This window comes from Gorilla gorilla, chromosome 7, assembly GCF_029281585.2.
Source record: "Gorilla gorilla gorilla isolate KB3781 chromosome 7, NHGRI_mGorGor1-v2.1_pri, whole genome shotgun sequence".
NCBI lineage: Eukaryota > Metazoa > Chordata > Mammalia > Primates > Hominidae > Gorilla > Gorilla gorilla.
The window spans coordinates 14,079,232-14,086,116 of record NC_073231.2 but is presented as its reverse complement, the minus strand read 5'-3'; the positions used below and the strand labels follow the sequence as shown (position 1 = coordinate 14,086,116).

Here is a 6,885-nt window from a genome sequence, read left to right as displayed (position 1 = left end):
CCCTGCGTGACTGTCTGAAGGCACAGACATGTGCCCCTATCACATTGGGTAGGGAAAAAGCAGCTTACATACAAAGCATGTCTGGCATATCCTCATTTATGTAAAATTGAAGACACCTATTTTATATAATATTAATTTTTTTTAGAGATGGGGTCTTACTATGCTGCCCAGGCTGGAACACAGTGACTATTCAGAGAACCCATAGTTTAATCTGTATACATGCACAAAACCTTCAGGAAGGAAATGCTCAAAACGTTCACTGTGGTTACCTCCGGGTGGTATCATTGTGAGCAACTTTAAAAATACATGGTTTGAAATTTTTACAGGGGTAAAACGTCATTTTTATAAAATTGGTCTGTGACTCTTGGATTGTTTGGCTCATTCTTTGTTTAAGAGCTCTGATAGGAAAGAGCAAATGAAATATGATCTCAGGCCAGGCGCAGTGGTTCACACCTGTAATTCCAGCACTTTGGGAGGCCAAGGCGGGTAATCACCTGAGGTCAGGAGTTTGAGACCAGCCTGACCAATATGGAGAAACCCCATCTCTACTAAAAATACAAAAAAAAAAAAAAAAAATTAACGGGGCATGGTAGCATGCGACTGTATTCCCAGCAACTCGAGAGGTTGAGACAGGAGACTTGCTTGAACCCAGGAGGTAGAGGTAGCAGTGAGCCGAGATCATGCCACTGCACTCCACCCAGCATAGGCAACAAAGCGAGACTCCATCTCAAAAAATAATAAAAAACAAACAAATAAATAAATAAGACATCAAAATGCCAAGTGTTGTGACTTATGCCAGAAATCCCAGCACTTTGGGAGGCTGAGGTGGGAGGATCTCTTGAGACCAGGAGTTTGAGACCAGCCTGGGCAACATAGCGGGACTCCATCTCTATAAAATATTTAAAAACTAGGTGGGTGTCGTGGTGCATGCCTGTAGTCCCAGTGACTTGGGAGGCTGAGGCAGCAGGATCACTGGAGCTCAGGAGTTTGAGGCCACAGTGAGCTATGATCATGCCACTGCACTCCAGCCTGGGCAACACAGTGAGATCCCATCTCAAAAAAAAAATTCTCAAAAATTAATTTTTAGAGAAAAAGTGGATGGAGAGTGTGCATGGTTAGCAGGATGAAGTGGGGCTACTGGAATGCTTGGCTTTGTTCTGGGGCATGTGTGCTTGGTCTTGGGGTGGTCGTCACCACTGAGCATGTTACGAGGGACACACAGATTTGATTTTACCCCAGGCCAAGGACTCAGAATGTTGTCACTGCTGAGGCCACTGTTCTTCCACGGAGGGGCACAGGCCATCTCCTTTAGGCAAGAATCATGAATGTAGCCAAGAGTCTCAGCTACCTGGGAGGAGGGGACCTCTGTGTAGGCCAAGCAAATAGAAGAAAAGCACCTTTTGAGAGGCGAACATTCAGCATTCAATTTAGAGGGTTGTGGGAGGCAGTATGAAAAGGTGGGTAATTAGGAGGATCTGGGATCAGAGAGGCTTCTCTCCCCATCCCACCCTACCACTCAAAGTGGGACCTTCTTACCATTCCAGACATGTTCAATTCTCATGCCAGTGACAGACTTGTTACCCCAACTGCTGGGAGTGTGGTCACAGACTACCTCCAGCTGCCAGCACCCCCCAGGGTTTGCCTCAGCTGCAGAGCCACCTTGCCCAAGGCCACACCCTTCAGGGCTGTCCCATGTCCAGTGACTGATCGAGAGGGCATATAAAGGCCTGGCCACCCCGGCCCACTTCGAGAAAACCACAAAGTGCCATTCAGGCTCCAGAGCTTCCCGCGTGCTGGCTGAGGCTGGCAGTGGTTGCACCAGAGCTCCACTTCTTTGTCTGCCTGCTCCTGCTCCCCTCTCTTCCAAGGGTATCATCTCAAGGGCACCCCCTGAGGAACACACTGCATACTAACCCTGGAGTCTCCTTGCTGAGGAGCCCAACCTGGGACAGTTAAGTGACTTAGTCACTCCGAGCCTCCATTTCTTTTCTTGTTTTAGAGATGGGGTCTTGCTGTGTTGCCCAGGCTGGAGTGCAGTGGTTATTCACAGGTGCAGTCATGGCTCATTACAGCTCGAACTCCTGGGCTCAAGTGAACCTTGTGCCTCAGCCTCCCAAGTAGCTGGGATTACAGGCACATGCTACTGTGCCCACCTTCCATTTCTTCATCTATAAAAATCAGGATGATAATAATTTGGTCTCCATTGCATAGGATTGAGAATTATATGAGGTCATATATGTAAAACACTTACCAACTTTGTACATAATTGCTTAATAAATGGTAACTATTGGTATTGCTATTACGAAAGAAACAACCTATCCTTGACTCTCCCCATCATAATTCATTAACAGTTTATCCAGTAGTTTAGCCCCTAAGAGAAGGCTCCAGAAAGTGTGGACACAGGGTGAATAAAGGCTGGTGGAAGACAGAAGTGAAGAAGGTTTGGAGAAAGGGATGTTACCAAACAAGGGCAGCCTGCAAAAAGGTGCATTCTTCTAATAAAATATCAGTCCGGGCCAGCTGCAGTGGCTCACACCTGATAGCCCAGGACTTTGGGAGGCCGAGGTGGGAAGGCTGCTTAAGCCCAGGAGTCTGAGACCAGCCTGGGCAACTTAGCGAGAACTTGTCTCTACAAAAAAGAAAAAAAGAAAAATTAGCTGGGTACGATGGTGCATACCTGTAGTCCCAGCTACTCGGGAGGCTGAGCCAGTAGGATGGCTTGGACCCAGCAGGTCATGGCTGCAGTGAGCTATGATGGCACCACTGCACTCCAGCCTGGGCGACAGAGTGAGACTGTCTCAAATAAAAACAAAAAAAAAAGACCAGTCCACAGGCATCTGGGCCAACAACAAGCCTCCTACAAGTCTAGTTACCACAAGGCAGTTCCCATCGGGCTGGCCACTTTGGAGCAACCTAACCAGTTGTGATCTTGGTCTGCCATGCTGGGAGAAGCTGGAGCCGCAGTAGCTTCCAGGAGAGTGGGCATCCTCCGTGGTCCATCTTCTCGAGGTGCTGGGCCTAACACAGGTAACGGTGGCCCATGCTGCAGGACTGTCCACGCAGTGGGGCCTCAGGGGTGTACAAGGCTGGGCCCTCACACTTTAACGAGGACTAGAGAGGGGTATGTCTGCCCTCCCCACTGTCACTTCTGTCTTCCGCATGCATGCCCCTTGCCCATTTCCTGGGCCTTGGTGTCCGACTGTAGGTCCTCCCAGACGCCTGGCAGCTGTCCTCCTCATCTCCTTCATGTGGTGCTCCATTCAGAGCAGCAGAGGGAACCATCGCTTTACAGTGGTGGGGACTTTTTGTTCCCTCAGATGTTTTTGTATCTGGCTTGGCTGCATTTTCCTCTAGAAATCTGCGTCCTGGGTATAGATTTGGCTTTGGGGGAGCCGTCCATCTGGATGTGTTTGATTGTAAATTACCGTCGTGTATTTAAAGTTATGGCCGTCCATGATGAAGAGCAGACCTGGGCATGTGGTTTTCTAGCCCAGAGATTGCACGAAGCCTCTGGGGCTTCAACGACTGCAGGAGGCGTGCAGTCTGTAGAGTCATCGGGTATTCTGAGACATCCTATTTGTCCCCAAGCTCTGGCAAGTGAAGCTCAGAGCAGCCCTGGCCTGCCAATCCCTTTTCACAGTGCCTATAAATTTCAGAAATCTTACTTTGAGGATATCATTTAGCTAACACATAATTTTTTTCTGGCAGTTTATTGATACTTAAAAATAATGTTTGCCGTACTCCAAGTTGGGACTAGTGTACATTGATAGTCTACCATATGGCATCACTAGGAAATAAGGGAATTCTTTCTCTCTCTCTCTAAATAAAGATAAGCCCATTAAATAGAAAAATCACTTCCCAGGTAAATCTTTCATATATATATATATGAATATATACTTCACCTTTTAAAATAATTCATATCATTACTAAATACTAATGATCTCCCAGGCTTTTACATACATTGTTGTATTTAGCCCTTAAAAACCCCAAAAAGCCGGTATTATTCTCACCATTTAGCCAGCGAGAAAAATAGAAGCCCAGAGAACTTATGTAACATGGCCAAAATTATACGCTGGGTGAGCGAGTGCCCGAGTGGGGATTTGAATTCAATTTTGTCCAACCCTGCAGCCCATGGGATGGCCACCACGCTGTGATGCCTCACTTATTTCTTTCAACTTAGAGGTGATCAGGCATATTTTTAACCTTTTCTTCATGAGTTATCAACAAAATTATGAACATCAGTGATAACGCAGTGCCAAAGGACTGACTCAGGCAGGATCCTCAGGTGAAGTGATGGAAATCAAGTAATGCTTAAGCAAAGAGAGAAGGAGCAGGGTGCAGCCGGGTCTCAGGAATGAACTGGGACTCAGACCCATACCCATCGGGACCTTCTCCATCCTTCCTCTCTGCTCTACTCCATGCACCTATTTCTATTTTTTTTCTCCCTTTTCCTGCAGACCAATCTGAAGGTGGGCAGTCCAGAGCTGGTGTCCACGACTCTAAGGCATCATCAAAGACCTAGAGTCCTCACAGCTTCCCGCTCTGCCTTTCTTTTGCTTTTGCTCTTGTTATCAAAAGATGGCTGCCATTTTTGTAGGCACCTGCCTCTCCTCCCAGGCTAGAATACAGGATAAAGGTGAAGGGCAATGGAGAATCTGTCTTTTTGCCTCCAGTGCACAGGCGCAGATCCTGCCTTACCATCATGGAACTTCTAAACCCTCAGGGAAGATAAACATGGAGCAGTTAATTGCACAACTGAAGAACGCCGTTAAGAAGACGTAAGAGTACCCAAGAGAAATGAGTGCCTACGAAAGGCAGCTGTAAGAACGTTCATATAGCTTCATGCATAATAGCCCCAAACTGCAAATAACCCAAACGCTCAACAACAGAAGAATGAATAAATAAATTTCATACAATGGAAGACTACTCGGCAAAAACAGCAACAACCCGCTGCTGAATGCAACAGCATGAATCACTCTCACAGGCGTAGGGCTGTATGCGAGAAAGCAGACACAAAAGAGCAAACGCTGCATTCTGTTGATATGAAGTCTAAGAAGAGGCCAGAGAAGACAGAAGAGCGTTTACCTCCGAAGGGGGGTTAATATTGGTATTTTTTGAGTCAGGGTCTCGCTCTGTCACCCAGGCTAGAGGGCAGTGGTGCAATCTCAGGTAATGCAACCTCCGCCTCCCAGGTACAAGTGATTCTCCTTCCTCAGCCTCCCGAGTAGTTGGGATTACAGGCTCGCACCACCATGCCAAGCTGATTTTTGTATTTTTAGTAGAGACAAGGTTTCACCATTTTCCCAGGCTGGAAATGGTTTATATCTTGATCTGAATGGTGATTTTGCAGTTGTACACATATGCAAATTTGTCAAGGTGTGCACTTGTACACTTTTCTCTATTTACATTATCCCTCAGTTTTTCTTTTCTTTCCTTTTTTTTCCAAGTCTTGCTCTGTTGCCCAGGCTGGAGTGCAATAGAGCAACCTCAGCTCACTGCAGCCTCTGCCTCCTACATTCAAGCAATTCTCTTGTCTCAGACTCCCGAGTAGCTGGGATTACAGGCGTGCATCACCACATCCAGCTACTTTTTTTTAAGTAGAGATGGGGTTTCACCATCTGTCCAGGCTGGTCTCAAACTTCTGGCCTCAAGTGACCTGCCTGCTGTGGTCTCCCAAACTGCTAAGATTACAGGTGTGAGACACCGTACCTGGCCCATTATCCCTCAATTTTTTAAAGGTAAGTGGATGTGGACCTAAAAGGGAATTTTCAAATTTTTTTTTTTTTTTTTTTTTTTGAGACAGGGTCTCACTCTGTTGCCCAGGCTGGAGTGCAGTGCTGCAATTACATCTCACTGCAGCCTCAAACTCCCAGGCTCAAATGATCCTCCCACCTGAGCCTCCTCAGTATCTGAGACCACAGGCACCTTGTTCCAAAATAAATAAAGAGAGATAGATACGTAGATAGTCCCTGAAGCTTGTAATTGGCCTTGTAGTTTTCACTATTGGCTCACAGCTGTGTTGCACAGTAGTTCTCAATTGTGGCTGTGCATTAGAATCACTTTTGTTTTAATTTTGTTATTTAATTTGATTCATTTTCTTTTCTTTTTGTTTTTTTGAGACACAGTCACACTCTGTCGCCCAGGCTGGAGTGCAGTGGCACGATATCGGCTCACTGCAACCTCTGCCTCCTGGGTTCAAGTGATTCTCCTGCCTCAGCCTCCCAAGTAGCTGGGATTACAGAGCAAACCACCATGCCCAGCTACTTTTTGTATTTTTAGTAGAGACAGGCTTTCATCATGTTGGCCAGGTTGGTATCAAACTCCTTACCTCATGTGATCTCCCGCCTTGGCCTTGCCAAAGTACTGGGATTACAGGTGAAAGCCACCACGCCTGTCTTTTTTTTTTTTTTTCCTCATGTCAGACAGGTAATGTGCCAACGTTGTAACAAGGTTTGAGGGAGGCACATTTCACACTTGAGCACAACATCCCAATAATCGCACTTATGACCTACAAAAGGATCTAATCTTTGACACAGGTAATCTATTTACATGATTTAACATTCAACTAATTTTAAAAGGTCCGTAGGAAAAGTTGCTCTCTGCCCTCTGTCTCCCAGCCTCCTATAACTCCCTCAGAGGCAACCCTCATCCCAAGGATCTTGTGAATCCTTCCAGAGATTTTATGCTTCTATAACCAAAGGCAAATACACATTATTATCCCCTATACAAATGGAAGCGTACTGATTTATACCAGCTTCATTCATACAATATTGGATCTTGAGACTTTTTTCTTACCAGTGTAATAAACAGCTGCCCCAGTCTTTTTGATGGTTGCCTAGTATTCCAGTGTCTATGTTTACCAGCATTTATTTGAGTCCCTGAGTT

The 6,885-nt window shown here is 46.1% G+C and overlaps 1 non-coding gene across 1 annotated transcript; it reads right to left on the bottom strand.

The window, feature by feature from the left end:
• Positions 1-6,416: 6,416 nt before the first annotated feature.
• On the bottom strand, positions 6,417-6,520 carry LOC115935716 (small nucleolar RNA U13). The gene has a single exon (XR_004071334.3). It is a non-coding gene; the product is annotated as a small nucleolar RNA U13 (small nucleolar RNA).
• Positions 6,521-6,885: the final 365 nt, after the last annotated feature.